Source organism: Phragmites australis, chromosome 5 (genome assembly GCF_958298935.1).
Source record: "Phragmites australis chromosome 5, lpPhrAust1.1, whole genome shotgun sequence".
Classification (NCBI taxonomy): domain Eukaryota; kingdom Viridiplantae; phylum Streptophyta; class Magnoliopsida; order Poales; family Poaceae; genus Phragmites; species Phragmites australis.
This window is the reverse complement of record NC_084925.1, coordinates 35,840,610-35,862,509: the sequence shown is the minus strand read 5'-3', so window position 1 is coordinate 35,862,509 and position 21,900 is coordinate 35,840,610. Positions and strand designations below refer to the sequence as shown.

Genomic DNA, 21,900 nt, shown 5'->3' with positions numbered 1-21,900 from the left:
GACGAGACTCCGGCAAGATGCTGTCCGAAGTCTTGTCCCGGCGTCCTCCTCCAACCCTCGTCATCTCAACAGGATGGAAGGTGTTTTTGGTGGTGAAGAGAGAGAGAAGGGAGAACGCTCCGGTCGCCTGGGAGTTTCCTGAGGGCTTCGGAGCACAAAGAAGGCAGGAGCACAAGTACGAGAGAGCGTAAAGAGGGGAACGGACCGATCCTTTCTCCCTTTTATATCTCAAAGTTCAAAAACTGCCGCCCAAAACGGTTCGCTCGGCGAAGCATCGCCTCGATCGACACAACTGCCAGGCAAATCTCCCGCCGATCGCGCGATGTCAGCGGCTGCCACGCGTATTTTCCTCGATCTGCGCGGCGACCGCGCGTGCCGTCCGTATGGTCATTATACCCTTCGGAAGTTGTGTGGACACGCGTCCACTCGTTTTTCCCGTTGGGGCGTACTTGAGGTTCGGGTCCGCAAGGGCCACCTCTCGAAAGCTTGCCACATGGCGTCTGCACCAGCCTCGGCCTCGGCCGCGACGAAGGGCCCATTCGCAGTCTCCGTCCCGTCACCTACCAACGGGCCCGGGGGCTGCTGTCGGTGTATTCGGAACCAGGGGTCCCTAAGTCCCGAGACCAGGCCGGCCATCCGTCACATGTCACCACCCTGCAAGGTAAGAAGAAGCTAAGTCTCGGGAGAAGGTGCTCGGGGTCGCCGCCTCTGGTTCCCGAGCACCCTAGCTCCCCGATGATCCGCAGAGCCCAAATACCGGGAAGGAAGTGCTCGGGAGAGAGTGCTCGGGGCTGCACGTGGCAGCCCCCGAGGACTCGGTGCCCCGAAGGTCCCACCAAGTGCTCGGGAGAGAGTGCTCAGGGCTGCACGTGGTAGCCCCCGAGGACTCGGTTCCCCGAAGGTCCCACCAAGTGCTCGGGAGAGAGTGCTCGGGGCTGCACGTGGCAGCCCCCGAGGACTCGGTTCCCCGAAGGTTCGCGCAAGGTCATCCGACGACCCGAAGGATCCCATCGTCGGGGTGTCATCCAGTCAAAGGCCCAATGCCGCATTTAATAGGCACGCGCGGCCTGACATCCTGACATCCTGACATTCTCAGCTGCCCACGCCCCAGTGTCAGACCCTGCCATGCACTGGCAGGGGGGCGTGGGTCCATTAAATGCACGGGTCCCGTCCCGTTTCACCCGGGTGCCTCGGGATAACGTTGCCAGAATCGAAGCGCTCCGCCGGCCACCCTGCCCTGGTAGAAAGACAAGACAGGGTGGACGCACCGGGCACCTCTGAGGCTGCCCGGTGGGCCCCCTTTATGGCACCCGGAGGCTTCCACAGTGGCGGGTGGTCGGATGCGCGCCGCATTTCTCCACCGCCCCTGTCACTTCGCCAAGACGAAATGATGACGCCTTTCTCCGTGGCACCTTGGCATTTGGCATCCCCTCTTTCCCATTCAGGATATGTTGAGGCTGGCGCGCCTATAAAAGAAAAGGATGGAGAACACGTAAAAGGGACAGGGAGTGTGTGAAGAAAAGGACGCAGACGCTCAAACCAGCTCAAGCCAAGCTAGAACACGAGAGCCTCAAGCTCTCAGTAAGTGGCTCTCTCTTGTAATCAGATACATCCTTGAAGAATTCCCTTCAAGGGCAGATATAACACTCACACAGGAGTAGGGTGTTACGCCTCCGTGCGGCCCGAACCTGTCTAAACCCCAGTGCACCCATTTTTCTCGCATCAGGGCGATCATCTCCCACCAGCCATTGCATTTGTTTCCGTTCCCGCTTATTTCCCAAACAAGCTTATCCAGGATCATCCCCCCGGCCGAATCTCTAAAAAGGGGTCTCTCGGGATCCCTGCGACAGGAGTTCATCCTCCGACAGTGTTCAATAATAGTCATTCTTCTACCGCATCGATGTCGGCTTCCATCTGGAGTGCGGCGGAGCAATGGTGCGCAGCCGGAGCTGTTCACCTAGCTACGCTTATGGCTCACTTGCGTAACTCTCGGTCAATCATATAAGCTGTGCAATGCGCTGTAGCTGGTTACTGCCTGTTGCTTTTCTCTCTGTATTTCTTCCCTCTTTCTTCCTTCTTTCTTTCTTCGTCTGTGGACCTAAGGGTCTATTGTATCTAACCTCTAAATTTGGCTACCGAATCTCTCTTCCGGGTCTTTCTTAATGCAATGATACGCACGTCTCCTGCGTATTCTAGAAAGAAAAAAAAGACCATCCTGAGTGTGCAGGAGTTGCTCGTAGCATTCTTCTTCAACAGCCAATGCCGAGGAAATGTCTACCTCTGCCCCTTCATTAATTGCCTTTCTTGGCCATCTTTATCGCTAACGGACCCTGAAAGAAATAACTAAGCTCAAAACATCTAGAATGATGGGTGCGGTGATCTAGCAGGAATTGATTCAAGCAAATTAACCAACACAAGTAGAAACTGTATTTGCTGGGAATTTTCAGATGGCAATAATTTTGCTAGTCTTTCTTGTCAAATGAAGCACATAACTCGTTCAGCAGCTACTTACTTTCTGATTTATCTCCCGTGCAAGTTCAAGAGCTTTTTGATAAGCCTCACCAGCAGGATTGCAGGAACACAGTAGTTTACTACGCCTGTCATGCAAATATACATGTCAACGGTTATTCCTAGAAACAAGAACTCATAACAGCAGAAAGAAAGGCAAACAGGCTTGACTTACCCATAGTTAAAGCTTCCACTGCATCAAATCTATGACCGGTGAATATTAGTTCCTTTGCTCTGGACCTTCCAACAATCCTAGGAAGGCGCTGTGTTCCCCTAGCTCTATATATTGAGGCAAACAAATGCTAAAAGATGAAGCATGTCACTTTGAACTGGACCTCCAAAGAGTTCTCAAGCTAATTTCATTGTGATATAATACTCAAGTATTATAAACAACACAACATCCTTTTCTTTATAATAAAAAGCTTACAATAAAGGCTGCAATTTTCAACATGGCAAGGAAGAGGCAAGAAAGTTGTGTAACAAGAACAGTTTCGACTAGTGCTGGAGTTAAATTCACAAGGCTAGCACAACTCCAGCACTATTCAAGACATATTTCAACAATATTTTTACTTACAAAAGTAAAGTGCCATCTTGGCCACATACCCAGGAATAATAGCAAGGCTAGTCTCTAGCAAGCTGAATTTTGCATCCTCCCCTGGTAACATTTTGAAAAGAAAAAAAGGAATTATGTTCATATGCTTGAAAAAAAGGAACAAAACTTGTTACCATAAAATGGATGGAATTTGATCTCTGCAGATAAAAGCACTACCGCATATGCAACGATCCCATGAAAGAGCCAATTCTAACCCACCCCCAAAAGGAACCCCTTCAACAACAGCAATCGCTGGAATGGACAATGCCTGTTTATACAGTTTGCAATGTGTAATATTCTAAACAAAAAAGATATATTAACATCTATGTGGAGCCTTCAGGAAACTATTGGTCCGTAGTATGAAAGCTGAACATGCATATAACATGACATTGATCTGGATAGCTTTCTCAAAAATTGCCATCACCAAGGATATGCTGGATAATCAAACATCCAGGAACAAACCTCAATGAGAATGTAGATCTAAGGAATTAACAAATTCCCGAACTTCACTATGGCCCATTAACCCCCTTCCCTGTCAATAGTTCTTATATTGTTATCATGATTCATGATTACATTATAACCAGCACAATATACAGGACAGAGGAAGTAAAACCATCGCACCCATCATGTTCTATACAATGAATACATGTTTTTAGGTCTATGACTAATACCAAGTCAAAACTGACCCTTGCTTCATTAATTCAGGAAAGTTAAACATATTGCTTCATAAATCTGACCCTCCGCTTATGTTACTTGTCCTGTACATTTGTGCTGAGTATAAAGTTTGTAGCGCAAATCATCCAACTGGTGAAACATAACTCTGACCCTCCACTAGCTCTTGACTCTGTATTTTATCAATTTATCACTAAAATGTAATAGCATGCATGATGCATCCAATCTTTTCTAAATCATCTTTTCTCATATTATTTCGGAAGCCAACTACCCTCTATGCTGTCGCAACTCAACCAGGCATTATTTCCCCTGGGATCATTTCTTCCTTGATTCATCTTCCAGAAATATCCAGTGACTCCCCAATTTTGTTTTCAACACTATACCAAGTTCACCACCCATTTTACATGCACAATTTTGTCAACTAGCCATCAGCAATGGCTTTAACCATGCCACTCATAAATCACAAAACATCTTAGTGAACCGGTCACTATGTGATGCCTTCAAAGGAATTCCACATTGCTAAATGCAATGAAGCTGTTCTCCACCAAATGAGTCTGGCGCCGAGAGCTTCTGGAGGAGGACGGGCCCCGCCTGGGCGAGGATTTGGAGGGCGCTGTGGGGGGAGGCTGAGGCGGTGGTCGCAGGCGCGTGGTGGCCGGAGACGGCGAGGAGGCCCCGGAGGCAGCGCATGCTGGACAGGAGCGGCAGGTGAGGAGCCGGGTAAGACTAGGACTGGGAGACTGATGACTGGGCAGAGAAAGAGAGAGACGAAACGATAACCGTTCGATACTGGGCCGTGGTCGGTGGCGGACGAGAAACGCGACGCCATCACGCTGCCGTGGTGGTCTGCGGCTATGACAGAGCCATGCGCGCGCGTGGCGAGAAGACAATGGCAATGCGTCACGTCCTTGGCACCGGACGCTGAGTAGCCACGACTACATCCTACGAGCACACGGGCGAGGCAGGAGCGGCCACTGTCGCGAGGAACAGGAACGGCGCGCCCTCGGTAGCGAGAGCCGCTGCCGCTGCTACCGCCCTGCCCAGTCTTAAAAACCATCGGCGTCCACGAAAATTGACTCCAGCGTGTGCAGTCTCACGCTCCACCATTATATCCGCTCTCTAATGGCCATCTTCAATTATATCCTCTTCATTTCATTTTCTTCTCGATTTCTTTTTTTATTTCTATTTTTTTATTTTATATCCCTTCATGATGAGAAAAAACAATCATTAAAATACTGAAGTGAACGAAAATTTCTTCACAATAAAATTTTTATTTAAAAAAAACCGTTGGCCATGGTCTTAACACAGGACTCGGCCGTTGTGGAATCGTCCGCGAAAATCCATTAACCTGGGCGCGTTTGCACGGGTGACGTGTGGGCGCTGAACCAAACAAAGACCCTCGCGTGTGGGCGCTGAACCAAGGTGCTCTTAATCACCCGTCTGTTGGTGCCGCCACCGCGAAAGATAGGGATTAGGGAAGGTGCTGCATGGCCATGTGGCCGCCATTTGGCTGCTCAAATGATGTTAACATGTATGGAATGGCACTTGGTTGTATTCATCAAAATTTCTTTGTACATGTAGGGCGTGTTATCCATAGCTTTCGATGGAGCAAGCCGATGGCCAAGATTGAAGTGCGGGGTGAGAGAAATAGGCAGATTTGAGTGGGTTGGACAATTGTCGCGTTGTGGTTGAATGAGGTGGGTGGAAAATTTGTTTGAATTGCAAACTTTAAATGTTTTTTCTTCTCAAATCGTAAGTTTCTTAATCCATTTGAACCAACATGTTATCTTTACTATATAAAATAGTAGATGGTCTACGCATCATCTATTTCCCTACTCTCATCACTATTTAAAATTCGAATAATTTATGTACTTTTGTCATCTATTCTCGTTGTTCAGCTTCTCCGCTTTGTTACCGACTATAGATATGAAATCTATTTTACTAATGAAAACAAATAAATAAATTAGGAATAAAATTACCGGATAATCTTCTCGTCGTTTTTATCTTATATGAAATTAAATTACGATATTACTGGTGTATTCATTCAGTAGCACTCTCATGCTATATCTACATCTTCATACATTGAGTTTATACTTGATGTTTATATTTTTGTTACAACGTATAGGCACTTAGCTAGTTTAGAATTAAAATAAATTTAAAAAACTACAACTATTTTAACATATATTAAAAAAACTACAATTTTTAGTGCTCATTTCAAAAACGTATAACTAACACATATTGCAAAAACTATACTTTCTCACTATAGACCCACCTATTATCCTTTAGCAATATATAGACCCACAGTTAATCCTCTTATTACATACCATAGAGGATGACAGGTAAACCCACGGTAAAATAGTTGTAGTTTTTTACAACACGTATCAAAATAGTTATAGATTTTTAAAATAAACACTAAAAATTATAGTTTTCTACAACCTATATTAAAATAGTTGTAGAGTTTTAAAATTTACTGATATAACTAATGCAACAAACAGGGCGAGCTCGTCCTGCATACTGGGCTATCCTAGCCTGTTGCTTCGCACTGCTGGACCATGCGCTGGGCTGTGGAAAAATGCGGAAAAATAAAGAAAGAAAGCCTGCTATGCCTTTTGGGCCACAACTAGGTGGGCTTGCTTAATTGAGAGTGGGCTAGCGAGCCGCGCTACATGGAAGCTTACAGTAGCACGCCCGGCCATATAGGAGGTCCTGTATTCACGGTACAGGAGCCCCAGCAGGGAAACAAGACTTTTATTTTCATATTTTCTAGTATAAATATTAACAAAAAAAATACTTTGGTTAAAAATATTTACAGGAATAAACGTCTACCGTCTTCTGAAAAGACTTTCAAATAGCAATAAGAGTGTCACAGTGGCACGACCAGCGCCACCTAGCCCTCACTGCCCTCTAGTGGGGCGGTTAGAGTTTACTGATGTAGCGAAAATGATCCGACTAGCCTATGATTACGATTTTAGTGATTAATGAAAATATATTCATTGAGACTAACATGTTTGTTAAGAATATATATTAGTAGGTCACATAGATGCAATACATTAAGAAGCCACCACAGTTGTGACAAAGTTTGATTGAATTAGAGAAGTTTCAGGAAGATTTGCCTCACCAGATAGTCTGGTGCAAAGAAGTCTGCATTCACTGGAGCATTATGTTCAGAGAGTGTTAGCCTCACTAGATAGTCTGAAGCTCAGTAAGGTGTAGCATTAGAGCTTTATCTTAAAAAAGAGAAGAGCAGAACTGAAGAAACTACCGGATAGTCCGGTGTTGATAAAGAAGGTGCTCACCAAAGTATTTTAAATCGGGACAGAAGAATTTGAACTCACCAGAAAGTTTGGCGACTAGCTGAAGAAATATATCGCAGCAATTCTTCCAGAGAGGGTTGCAAGTATTGAAGATCGGTGAACAACGAACCAGAAGATCTAGTGATAGGAAGAGAGTGCACAGGAGGCTTCACCAGAGTATTTCTTGCAGAGGCGATTCCAAGTGTCGAAGAACGAAGATGAACTGACCGGATGGTCCGGTGTCAAGAGAAAGTGCATCGAAGGCTTACACCAAAGTGTTTTGCACAGAGAAGAAGTGGCACAGTCTGGCTCAGGATAACTCACTGGATAGTCCAGTGATAGGGATGAAGTATACACCGGAGTGTCCGGTGTTCAGGATGACTTTGAGTGGAAGTCCAACTTCTAGTTTCTGAAGATGTACCCACCAGATGATCCGATATTAGTACTACTGTTCTCACCGAATCATCCGGTGTTAACAACTTTTCTGAGTCGTTGGGTGAACAGCTAGTGCGCGAGTTTGAGACTATGAATACCCCTTCACTCAGTCATTTGAAGGTGTGGTATGCTGCTAGAGTCTAGAGAAAAACATAGACACTTAAGAAGACATCCAAGGCACCAAATGCTTAAAGTGATCATCTAAGGTAATTAAGTACAAGATTAATGAGTGATTAGTGCTTATAGGTCTAGAGAGAGTGTTGCTAGGTGATTGCTACCTAGAAAGTGGATCAAGAGGTGATCCTAGCTTGTAGTAAGTGGTACGTCGACGCCTTGAAGTCTTAATGACTTGCTGGCAACTTGAGTCATAGTTGCTCAAGCTTGTTAACCCTCCGACTTGGTATGGAGCGCGACAAGATAAGTGTACGGGGACGTGGAGACCCTTACCTTAATGGCTCAAACTCCAAAGTGAAGGCGGCGTAGTGAGCGGAAGGGATATTAGTAGTGAGACCTCGCCTTGGTGGCTTGGTGGCTTATCGTGCTTGAGGTCTTGTCTTTATGACTTGGTATCTCAAGAGCCTTGATCGGAAGAGACTTGACGACCGGAGTATATCCTTTGTGGAGCTTCAACGTTGACTAGGAGTGGCATTCATGCTGTCGATACCATGAGATAAAAAAAAATTGTGCTGAGTTTACTCTCTCTACCTTATTTACATTTTCACATTTATATTCTTGTAATCTACCTTTACGCATTTATCTTACTAGAGTAGTTTGTTAGGATTGGCTATATGTTACAAAACTCTTTTGAGCGGTAGAGTAGACACACTAGATAAACTTAGAGCACACTTAGATAGAATTTGAGATAGGTTTATCTTTTGATGTTTTTAGAGGCGATTAGTTTCTAAGTGTCATAATTCACTTCCCCTCTTAGAATGTCACTGATCCCCACAACTGCCCCTTGAGAGGGTGGTAAGAGCCCACTCTCGACGTACCCCTTATCGCCCTCTCGCTAACCACTCGCAAACCACCCTATACGGCAATTTGAAAAATATTGCACATTCATTCGGCAAAAAATGTCCGAGACTAACCGCCCTCTTAGATTTTTTTAAATTACCATATACACTTCACGGAGTGGTTCATTTCATCCTTAGTTTTGGTTCGACGTAATTTTGTTGTCACGTCCCAAATTCTTAATCACGCATTTAAGCAGAATCATGCTTCTTAAGCATTGTGCTAAATTTTGCATAATGGTAATTCGAAGCGCTAGTCCACTTCATTAAAAATCATTTGGATAAGAGAAAGAAAATTAGGGGAGAAAATAATTGAAGTTGCATTGGAAATACCCATTTTCTCTAACATGTGGCCCCACACCAACCACCCACTCTCTCTCTAAAGTGGGTAGCACCCCACCTGCCCTCTCTCTCTCCTCTCCTCACTCCACACGTCCCACCAAGTGCAGCACACAGCTACAGCTCCTCCCTCTCTCCCTCTCCCACTCAAGCACTCACTCTTTTCTTCCAAAATCCGAGCTCCAGTGGAGGATTCAAGGTATGCATGTGGTACCATTGCATTTTCTAGCTCATGAGCTACTCATCTATCCAATCCATTTTTGTTTTCGTGGAAGAATCGAGTAGTTCTTAAAGTTTTGGTATTCTTGAGCTTTTTGGAGCAAAAATAGGATTTTAGTTGAATCTGAGCTCTAGAGTCATGTTGCTAGTTGATGAGTAAGTTCTAATACCCTTAGACTATCTCTAACATGTCTCATTTAGGCTTAAAAAAGATCACAACTCGAATCAACCAAAAATCCACTCGAGAACAGCTTTTTTAGGCTGGCTCGGATACTCTGGACTCACTCGGATACTCCGGGTTAAGCAAAATTTGTCTGTTGAATTGTGTTCAAAATTGGTTAGGGTTTAGGGTACGAGATTGGTTTAGAATCTTTTGGATAGGGCATATGCACGTTTGTGTAGCACAGATTTGTAAAATGAGTCAAATCATCCGAGGGAAAAATCATGAAGAACCCAAGTCTGTATCACTCGGATGATCCGGACAAACCCGGAGACTTCGGGTAGTTATGTGATCATGTAGTCGAGAGCTTCGTTCGGAACCTCACTCGGAGTGTCCGGTACATCCTGGATAGTGCAGATCAACCCGGAGGTTCCGAGTCAAGTTAGAATAGTGCTAACTAAGAGCCTTCACCGGAGGATGGCCCGGATACTCCGAAACTCGGACATTCCTGATTCACCCGGATACTCCGGGCCAGTCAAATAAAATGCAATAACCGAGCACCTCTTTCGAAGGGTTACCCAGAGGGTTCGAGCCCGGATACTCCGAACCATTCCGAATACTCCAGATGGCTGTTAATTTCCGGATTTCGTTTAGCTCGTTTAGTATTGTGTTGATCTGCATATCTTATACTTCTAGCATGTTGTTAAGCTTTGTGGCATACTTTTTGCACTTCATTTATACTCATTTGCATTGCACACGTTGATCCTTTTTAGAGATCACCGATCTGTCGATCCCGAAGGCCGAGGGCGATCCCGAGGTGCCCCACCTATTTGAGCCAGTGCATCCAGGCAAGCAACTAAGCATATTGATCCCTCTTGTGTAATTGGATAAGTTTAAAATTGATGAAATATGCTTATGTATGTATGCATGTTTAGTGAGTCAGTGTTGGGTACCAATGGATAGAACCTATGCCAATTGCATTCCTCTACCTTGAATACTTGTGTATTTACATTCTTTGTAGCCTTGAGATGTTGTCAATGTCTAGGTATGAGTTCGACTTATATACTTAGCCATGCTTAGGTCATTCGGTAGAAGTCGAACGACGGCGCATCCCGTTGTTCGCGAGCATAGGACCTTCTTATGATTACATACACTTATCGAGGTTGAGATGGTTGTATGAGTGGTGAGTATGAGACGAGGTGTGGGTGGTGCTAGGATGTGTTTTGTCTTGCCCGAATGTGGAGTTCCCCTGGGTAGGTCGGTAGAGGAAATCGGATACCGTAGACCGCTTTGTGCCTGTTAAGCACCGATCATTGGCATTGTTGGCTTTAGCACTTACCTTACTCACCACATACCGATCTAATGGTAAGGTGAGCCGAATACCTTCGTAGCTGTGGCTTTTTGGGCTTGGACATCGACGGTGTGAGCGGGCGGGCTTGTAGCGGTACTAGTTTGCTCCGGGAGTAGTTCTAGTACCGCCGCGTCGAGCGATGCATGATCCAAACGGTTGAGGTTGGTTGGGAAAGGTTTTCACGAGTACCCCTTGTGTGCACTTTGGCCGGTGACACAAGTCGTATGATCCTCATGTCGTGTGGATTCAGGAGTATCCCCTGCATGATGTATAAACAGTTCGAACTACCGCGCTCTCGGTCATGAGCATGCTTCTGTCCATCTGCATCAGTCGTAGAGTTTCGAGTATGGTTTGTGATTCAGTATGTGGGAGTTGGTGATGTTGGTACTTATTTCTTATTAATATACATGTTGCTTACAGTTACTTTTATTCAGTTGTTAGTTGCAGGGCAGTTTTCATATATTTTGGATAAGTTTTAGTCGCTCACACCTATGTCTAGGATGCTTAGTGCTTATGTTTTACTTAACCTGTGGTTCATCCTTGCTAATGATCAATGCATAATACTTGGAGTCGAGCTATATATATGTGCTCTATATGGTTTAAGTCTTGCAAGTACCTTCGTACTCATGCCTGCGCTTTCAAGTACTGCTGTTGCTGGAGAAGATGCTGTTTTTGGCTACTTCGTGCCTGCCGATCAGGGTGGCGGGCAAGAGTAATGCATCCTACTCTGAAGGTGGTGTTTTGAGACGGTGCCTAAGGGCATGCCATCCTCTTTTATTGTTCATACGTTTAACTTTTAGCTGCGTAGTTCTTTGTGGTTAGGAGTTGAGGGGTTTTGTCTCCTCCTAGCTCGCTTTTGTTGTAAATTATTGAAATCAGTTGCATGCTTAATACTTGTAATATAAATGTTTATTACTCACTATTTATTAAGCTATGTTGTGATGTACATGTTGGAAGGTATGTGTTCCGATCCTTAGGCACAAAACACATGCCGGGACTACCAGGATGATATTCTGGTTAATCATCGAGGTTGTGATTATGAATGATGATCCTCCTGGTGATTAATTAGAATATTATTTGGACGGTTCCCCACATTTGTCGACATATATTTATGTAATTGATGTAAAATTGTGTGAGTTATTTTCTTACCGAAGTAACGTTGGGAGGATACGGAATATAATTTATCGAACCATAGTAGTTATAAAGAACAATTATCATATTACGTAGAACGGAGGTTACATACGCTAATAAATATTACATAGAACATGGGGTTTTTCATCCCAAGGGCCCGAGTAGGCCTTCGTAGTCAAAGTGACGTGCGTCCTGACAGTATCTGGGGTGTATGTGACCCATGTACATGTACACGAGACGTACCACCTTAGGTACTCCTTGTAGGCTGGGTCGGTGAAAGGACGAGCTCCTCGATAACATCATCAAGGGCATGGGCCCATGTCGGGACGTGTGGCGCTAAGTGGTCTACCTGAAGGTTGCCACCAATTGGCCCTTACGTGAATACCTGCAGGTCAACCATGTTAGATAGACTATAAATGATACGAATGATATAGATTATATATTTAAGTTTACTTACCTATGAACATGGGGCTGAACAGCATGAAAGTTGATGAGGGGGAACACCTGGAAGTGTCCGAACGGCCTTATCACGCGGTGGGGTGAGTACTCCTCGACGTAGATGTCGAAGATGAGCGACTTCTTTCGTAAGCCCATAGTCCTTGTCGTGATCGCACAAAGGAGAAAGACCGAAAGGCGCGCTGCCTTGTATTTGCAAGTGGTTGTAGGGGGTCCAGACCACGTCCTCTGGACGCAGACGGTCGAACTGCACCCTAAAAAGCTCGCACGCGTTGTGGTCCTGCTCGTGCACCCAGTGCATCTGTGGAGAAAAATAGTATGAAGCTCAACTAAAAATAGTATACAAGTGAAACAAAGATATGTTTTCTACGTATTCGACGGTGACACCACATTAAGCCCATGGTGGCCCCGTCCTCCTCGAGTTCCCCGTACCATTCCTCAGGATACAGGGACTGGTCCACAACAGGCCGGTCAATGGTAAACCTCTCGTACGACCACAACTAGGCCTGTTCAAACGTTGGGCTGGGCTGGGTTTTGGGTCGAGCTTTGAAAAGCTTTCTGTTCACCCTCCATGCCTTGGCATAACTTATTGTGTGCTGGAATCTTTCCTTAATAGCATGAATTATTGATCATGACTCATATTTTTAGGTTGTTCATAATCTCTCCATACATCATATTAGTAACAAAAAACAGATGACATAACTCTATTTTCTCATTATGACAGCTATGCTGCATAACTATTGAGCACTCCCAATGATCAACCCACTTCCCCCTGAATGCGTGCACCCGCCACGGACAATGTAGGAACCAAATACTTGACACCGTACTCCATTTTGCTTGACTTCGCAATCTTGAACTCCTCTGAAGAGACAACAATCAGTATTTCATTGCATTAATAACAACCTCACTACTAGGGTACATAGCACTTGTAGTGGACTTAATCCCAGATATGTTTTGCTTTGCACAATAAAAAACTTTGCAACCAGTTAGACTTCTATTCTCATGACATTCCTACGGTGTTAGATAACCATCACTGACCACTAGCTATGGAATATTTTATTTCTCCACTCTGTAGGAACCGAAGCACTTTCCTCCTCATCAAATGAATCCTCATTGGCAATAGCTTCCTCGAGCTCCTGATCCTCCCTCTCCATCTCTTCAATTATGCTAGAGATGTGCTCCCTCTCGTAGGCCACACCTCTCGGTTGCATCACATGCACATTCCAAACGTCCTTCTCATCCCCCACGGTTGCTTTATCTGCTTCATCCATCACTACTTGACTTGTTCCTGCTAATGCTTCTTCGACGTTTATTTCTATTGGATCCTTCTAATACACCCCAGCTAGCAACACAAGAGGGAGACCATGTTCACATGCTATATCAACATAGTGCCTCTAAGTAGCTGTCGCGTTAATCGGGATGAGCTCCTCGATGTATACCTTAGTAACACGGCTAAGCACAGCTCTCATCTTAAGCTTATGGTGCTGATGATCCAGTTGAAAATGACGCATCAGCCACTTACACATGCCCACTATTATCCTATCATTGCTTTACTAAGTCCCGTCACAACATACTTAAATCCAGATAGATCTACACCGCTAGAATCATAACCAATATGACTTTTACCATAATATATATGAAAATATAGCTTATCCGACATACCTGGAACATCCGAAAATATGTCCAACATTAATACCAAAACCCTATGCTTTTGATTATCAAAACTCTTACAAAATTACCAGAAGCAATGATCATCTAACAATACGTTTAGTTCACTGCAATCAATATTACTCCTAAGCAAACTAACCAATTTAAACTCATTAAACCCCCATATACTTAATAAAAATCTTTAATTATCTATAATTACTATCTACATAACTATTTTGTAAAATCTACATAATCATGACTACCGTACTCTAAATAGAACTATATATTTTATGACTATCCTACCATGTTCAAATATATCTTTACAATAAACTACAAAAGATAGAAAATCCTCATTTCCTGATTACCATGCTAAACCCTAGGTCTCATTAATGTAACTACAATTTTATCACTAAACACTAGATCTAGTGGTAAAAGATTTACGGAAAACCAAGATCCAAGACATCCGCAAATCAAAAACAGTAGAACTTCACTGTTACCACCCTCTCATCTCCTCTCCTCTCCCTTCCCCTCTTCCTTTTTTCTAAAATAAAATGGTAATTTTGGTTGAATTTTAGCCCTTTTATAGGAGTTAACCCGCGGGAGGGGGGCTGTACCGGCTGGGGGCAAACCGTCCTCTGAGAGGACAGTACGTTGGGATGAGCCTTAACCGCTCTCTCAGAAGACGGTAAAGTCTAACCACCCTATGAGAGAGCGGTAAGAGCTAGATGATGTTGGCCGTGTTACTGAAGTACTTTTACCGTTTTTTTTCAGAGGACGATTCCTACAAATATTTTTAGCTAAGACATATTTTTATTAATATTTTATGCTAGAAAATATAAAAGTAGGAAAGTCGGGAAAACAACATCACTACTTCCCTCCCCTGCGGATACAGATATCCTTTTCTCGGCAAAAGCAGCCAAGCCCTCAAGGCGATCATGCGTGTGCAGCAGCTGCTCGTAGCATTCCCCTTCAACGGCCAGTGCCGAGGACATGTCCGCCACCTCCGTCCCCTGATTGATTAGCCCTCCTCGCCATTCTTATCCTCAAGGGACTCTGCAAGGAGGAGAACCAAGTTCAGCGCAGCTACAGGCACGGACCGCTGGATCAGTGGTCTCGATGAAATTACTCCTGCAAGTTTTATTTATTTATTTTCGATGAATTTGTTAATGCAAGTTGACTAATGCTGGTAGAAACTTGTTCTTATTCAGAGTTCTGTGGTAAAAGGGAGTTGTGAATGTGTACTATGCCATGTAAATGCTTAATCTGGCATCTCATTATCTAAAAAAAAAAATCTGAAATCATCAAGAACTTTATGCGTTGAAATAATCAAACGAGAATGATCCTTACTTGCTGAGTTAGCTCACGGGCAATGTCAAAAGCCTTTTGATAAGCCTCCCTTTCTGGAACACAATAGTTTGCTAGTCCTGCAACGCAAACAGGCATTTAAGAATCTTTCTAAGAAGTGATAATAGTAATAGGAAGAAAGTGTAACAAGGCCGGCCTTACCCACCATTACTGCTTCAGTTGCATCACATCTATGCCTACTCACCCTGTGAGTATCGTAGTTTATTTGTTTACGCATCTGTTTTTTTCTTTCTAAAAAAGTTATGTTTTTTGTTTATTTGAAAAATTGTTTTTAAAATAGATGGTTGGTTTTCATAATAAATTTTTAGCTTCTCAGTATATAGATTTTTAGAAAAGTATTTTTCAGAGAGCTTCTCAGCTTTAGTTTATTTTTCTTAAAAACAGATTTATGACTTCTTAGAAATCACTTTTCCAAACCCCCATTTATTTTAGTTTTTAACAGAAGCAGAAATAGAACCAAAAACACAAAACAATCATGACCTCAGTTCTTTGCTAGTTTCGGTAAGGTTTTGTACAATTTTTAACGTTTCGTCCAGAAAAACATGTATACTTAAGTCTACAGTCAAAACATGCAATGGGCACGTTAAAAAACGCAGTCAATTTTGATTCGACAAAAATATACAGATCATATGAAGTCGTGCTCATTATCTAAAAAAATGTGAATTCGTGCTTGTCAGTATCACCTTTTTAACATCAAAATACCAATACGACTATTTTAGGGTATCATATTCATGCGGATGTCTACCTGTGCAAGTTACTTATGTTTGCATCAGTTGTTTTCAACTTTTGTTAGCCATGTTGACCAATAACTAATGTTAATTATAAGGTCAGTCTTCAAGCATAATGTTGGCTTGGTCTTCCTGAGCTATTGAATTATATCGCAGATGCACAACAGCTAGTTTCTCCCGTATGAGCTACACAATTTATTTTTGATGAAATCGCATCTAGCGACGGTTAAATTTACCGCTTCATTATCAAGCATAAAAACTTTTGCACTGGTATGGAGATTCTTCAAGTATGACTTACAATTCTGCTTCAGGGCATCTTGAAAGATACTCGAACAATTCGTTTACACAAGTAAAGAACTGTGTTGTTTACGTAGCCAGGTATAATAGCAAGGCCTGTTTCTGGCAGTCAAGTATTGCATTTTCCCCTGAAAATCAGATTAAAGGCATGCATGTAAATATCCAAAACAAAGGAGCAAAATCATCCCACGTGACGGACATAATTTGGTATATTCCAGATTAAAGGCAACACCACATATGCGGAAATCGCATGAAAGAGCCAGATCTAGCCCACCACCCAAAGCAGCTCCTTCAATGACAACAATTGTTGGAATAACAAGCTGTGATTTGTAAGTACTGTATGAACAACATATTTTTTCGATAATAAAAATTTTATTTACTCTCATCGTATATCAAGATGATACAAACATATACGAGTTTATTTTTAGCTTATGTATGATTCGGATGCACACATCCAAATAAAAGAAAAAAAAGGAAACAAAGAATTCATAAAACATATTTGAAAAAAGAGAAAAAAGATCCAATGCAAGGGCTAGGATAAAGAGACATCTGTCCAAAGCCTAGACTCCCATCCAAACTAGGTAAAGTACTATTTGACCATCTGATCCAAATGCATGCACGTCGCTGCCACCATCTCTTAATGCTCATACCGCTGTAGCACAGACCACGTACAGAATCAACACATACATATATAAATAACTTACAAATTAATGATAATGTTATTTCTGTATAGCCATAGCGTCCAATAAAAAGTTACCGCTGCAACCATTACTTTCATTTTCTATTGTTTACTAATACCAGGAAACCAAATTTTCAACATGTTTATATCAACAACATACAATGTAAAGAAAAATAAGTCACGTACAGAATCTGTACAGAGATGCGCATAACTAAATGTTTTTCATCACTCGTTCTGTTGACTTACTGCTATAGATGCCAAAGAGCATGTCAAAAGTTTAGTTCCAGGTACAAACCTGAAAGGACGAGACTGTAGACCTTAAGGAAGTAGCATATTCTCGAACTTCATAAGAGCTCATTAGCCTCCTTTCCTGTTAACGATATTATTGCTCTGAGATGTGACTCGACATGATTTCATGATTCACCATACAGTGATTGTGATATTTATTTATTCCTGAACTGATCCAAAGGTCAAATACATGGGCCACCGGCAAGGAGTCGAGGCAACTATTATTGTATTAATTATGATACGTCAAACAAATTGGTTGAGAAATCAATGTCATCACGCGGTGTGCAAAGATGATTTTTTGCACTATTCTGATGTAGTACATGATAAAGTCTCATGACAATCATTCTGTAGCTGCTAGTGCTAAGAGAGGAAAAATTGGCTAGAAATTCTCAAAGAAACAAAAGCACCCGGCCTTTGTTTTGGAGGGATTAATCATGATTAAATATCAAAGAAAATAGTCGTCATTGGATGTTATTAAAAATCTTTGAGAAGATAAGAAATAGTCTGAAAACACAGAAACAATACACCCCATAAAAATTAAGAGGCTTAAAACCAACAAGAACCATCATTAAAAGAAAAAGAAAAAGAAACGAAATATTAAGAAGAGGGGACAGGCGACGGAAAAAGCGAAAGATTTCTAGATTAATTTTCATTGTAGTATGATGTGAATTTATTTGTACTTAATACATAATAATATTATACTGAATCATATCTAGAGCAACTGTGAAGTTCATAAATCTTCTAATCATTCACCTGATAATTCATAGGTTCTTCTAATCATTCACCTGATAACTCATACGTGTTCCTCTTTAAGCTACACTCTTTAGTCTTCACTAATTATTGACCCTAGAGTTTCTAGAACTGTCCTTCAAAACATTCTTTTCCAAAGGAATTGTCTTTCAAAACAAGAACATCATCTCTTTTTTTTTTCTCATATACTTAGATGGTCCTCAAGATACCGACTCCTCCAAATGCTGTCTTAACCATGAGCCTTTGTTTTCCCCACTCCACTCCACTTATTCTTTTTTTCTTTAGCTATTAAATTTAGTAGAGCACATGATTATTTTTTAACATCAATGTCAGCATTACACTATGGATGTGTTTGGTTTCTCATACGAGATTTTGTAGAGCTGCATCGTATAAATATATTGAGGGAAGCAAACTGAGCATAGTTATATTTGTTAAAAAAATAGTGTTTAGCCGGTTGTATCTGTTTGAACAAGCTATGCTAAGTTTATATTTAGTTTATTAAATCCGAGGCCGCATGAGCGGATATAAGAGTTGAGATTATAATTAGCTACTTGTATGAAGATAATTTTATGACACTGACAAGTGAACCCACCTGTATGAGCAGATTTAGAACCTGCATCTGCCGGACCAAACTGTGGAGTGAAGTTCATTTTTTAGCAGGAAAATGCAACCCCCCCCCCCCCGGCGCAAAAGTCATTTGGATTTTGACTCCCCCCAGAAGTTGTTTTGTTGCAAAAATAACCCCAAAAATTTGACTTTGTTGGGAAAAAAACCCTCCAAAAATTCAAAAAAAAAACAAATCACAAAAAATTCTAAAAAAACTAGAGACAATTCGAAGACCTTCTATGAATTTTGTTTTCAAAAATAATATCCTTTGCATCATATTTTATGGAGAGGAAGTTTGGAAAAAAAAAAAGAAAAATGCGCAGCTCATTTATTAACTCATGTTATTTTAAATTTGTCATATCTACCATTATTTTTACTACACAAATAATTGTTTAAGTAAACTAATAAAAGTGGTTTCACTAATTTTGGCGGTGTTATGGATTAGTTATGAATTAATCTATCTGTAACACATTTACTCAATCCTGCATGTTACAATAACTATTTCAAGATTACATGTATTTTTAGAAGATAGAGGATCATGTAAGAAGACTAAAAAAATTAGTTTCATAATTTTTGGATTAGTAAATAATTAACTATGCATTTAACTCGAATTAATAAATGAGCTGTGCATTTTTCTTTTTTTCAAACTTCCTCTCCATGAAATATGATGCAAAGGATATTAATTTTGAAAAAAAATCACAAAAGGTCTTAGAATTGTCTCTAGTTTGTTTTAGGATTTTTTTTGTGATTTTTTTAATTTATTTTGAATTTTTGGGGGTGTTTTTCAACAAAACCAAATCTTTGGGTTTTCTTTTCAACAAAACAACTTTTGGGGAAGTCAAAATACATGTGACTTTTGAGGGATTTTTATATTTTCCCCTTTTTCAGCGGACTATCATTTCATATTTTAAGCATAACTTTTCGCTTCGAACTCTGATCTTGATTATCTTAAACTATAAAAAGCTTGCGAAGAGCTCTGCATGATTGTAGACAGATCTATCCCATTTGATTATATAAAAATTCATAGGATAAATTTAATTTATTTATCTCTTTGTTCCGACTTTGATTACTTCTGCTTTTGTTGCATTCATATGATCTACTAAAACAAATATTAACACACATGTGAGTTATATTGACTATATTATTATTAATTAATAAAATTACATGTATATTTTTAAAAAACTATATTCGCTACCCAACCAAACACACTTCTATCTAAAATTATACACTTTCACAAACCAGGCTAGAAAATATTTGCGTAACTAAACACACCTTAATTCACCCATCAATTACACTGACAACTTTTTACAACTAATCTTTAATCATCTACAATAATCAACTCATCTAGAATTCGCACACGCACCTAAAGTCGTTTTCATTTGTCTTCTACTCAAACTAAAACTCTGACCAGTCACTCTCTGTTCATCCAATTGTCGTGTCCAATGTCTGAACCCATCTCACCAAACAGGACAAGTCCAGACCTTGAGATGGGCGCCTGCACAGAAAGCCCCCGGCACGTAGGTCGCAACAGAACGACCTTCGCCGTCGCGTCGGCCTCAATCTTCTCTGTCGCGCTCCGCAGTCTTATTTCATTGAAGTGACAATTCTCTACCGAGAATGATAAATAAATCCTTTAAATCTATGATAGTAGATTATATAATAAATTTGTTATGACAGAGTGAAAAGAAAAATCAAATGCCCCCCTCGTCACATCGTAATTGATGGCGTTCTAGACCTTCGGCCTCTCCAGCCTCAGCTCTACGATTCCTGATCCGGTGATCCCGCCTCGGGTCAAATAATACAATAGAAGGAGGAATTTTACAATAACTCTTAAAAAGGGTGAAACTTTTAAGAAAAAATTTACAATTTACTACTGAATAAGTCTCCATTCTATAATCCGTCATTGAATAGCTTCAATATCTTTTTATACCATTGAATAAATTATTTTGTCTACGATATACCATTGCTATCAATTTAGCTCTGTTAAGTACGGTAAAAAGACACATATACTCCTGATTCTCATCCCTTCGGTCTCCACATGCTCCTTCTCCTCTACTCAGATGCACAATTAAATTTTTGCATGCACAATAAAATTTAAACTAATTCTCTTATTTTTTAAATAAATAAAAAATCACTGTAGGAAAAAATGTGTTGGCTTTTTAATGAAAAATATTTTCTATTTTTCAATCTGCAGTGAAAATATTTTCTATTTTTTTCCTGCAGTGATTTTTTTTACTTATTTAAAAAATAGGAGAATGCCTGCTCTGAATAATCCCCCCTTTGCCGGATTATTACCAATATAATCATAAAAGGCTAATTTTTCGGGAATTTTAGACCAAGCTTCTGATAAACTAAGATTTTTGGCTAACCCATCGCTAACTCTTCGATATATTTCTTGCTGAAAGTATCCCTGATCCCACTGATAACGAGTAGGCCCAAACAATTCGATTGGGGTAGTTGCCGATCCATACCACATAGTTCCGGCAACTACGAAAGCTGCAAAAAAAAACAGTTTAAATTTTATTGTGTATTCAAAAAATTTATTGTGCATCTGAGTAAAGAGAAGGAGCATGTAGAGACCGAAGAGGTGAGAACTAGGGGTATATTTGTCTTTTTACGGGATAGCAATGGTATATCGTAAACAAAATGACTTATTCAATGATATAAAAGGAAACTAAAGCTATTCGATAGCGGATTGTAGAATGAAGACTTATTCAGTGGCGAATGTAGATTTTCTCATTTTTAAGAGGAGGCAGTGAAATAGAGCCTAGAGGGGCCGGGTCACGGACCAGAGTCAAGTGCGGAGAGCTCCTGGACTCTGCATGCGGACGGGCTCCAGTTGGGCTAGGATTTGGTAGGTGCGCGTGAAGAGAGAGAGAGAGTAGTGGGCGGTGGTGGATACATAGGTCGCTGGAGCTTGGCGGTCGGCGAGGTGGCCGGAGACGACGAGGAGGCCCCAAGGGCTGCGCATTCTGGAAAAGGCAGTTGGGAGGCTAGTTTGGTGCTATGACAGTGATGTGGGTAGTTAAATGCTGCTTGTGATAGCTACTTTTTTTTCACAAAGAGGGTCCACACCCCCAGCTACAGAGGGACTGAAGGGTGCCACCGGGAGAAGCGTTGGAGATCGAACCCAGATTGCTCCCTCAAGAGCTAGCCTCAGAAGCCTAAATCGGCTCACCAGCTCCCATACAAACTCCAGGGATCAAACCCTGGCAGTGGCCAAGGCACCACCGTGCCTTCCCACTGGGCTACAAACCTGTGATAGCTACTATAGTTGAGTTCGTGGTTGCAAACGTCCAATTAAGACAATTGGAAAAATAGCTTGTAAAATTTAACTTGTTCAAGCAACCTTCAACTGTCAAAGCCAAATATGA

General features: G+C 41.6%; 1 pseudogene; it reads right to left on the bottom strand.

Moving 5' to 3' along the window:
• Positions 1-2,122: 2,122 nt before the first annotated feature.
• Positions 2,123-21,497, bottom strand: LOC133918019 (probable enoyl-CoA hydratase 2, mitochondrial; annotated as a pseudogene).
• Positions 21,498-21,900: the final 403 nt, after the last annotated feature.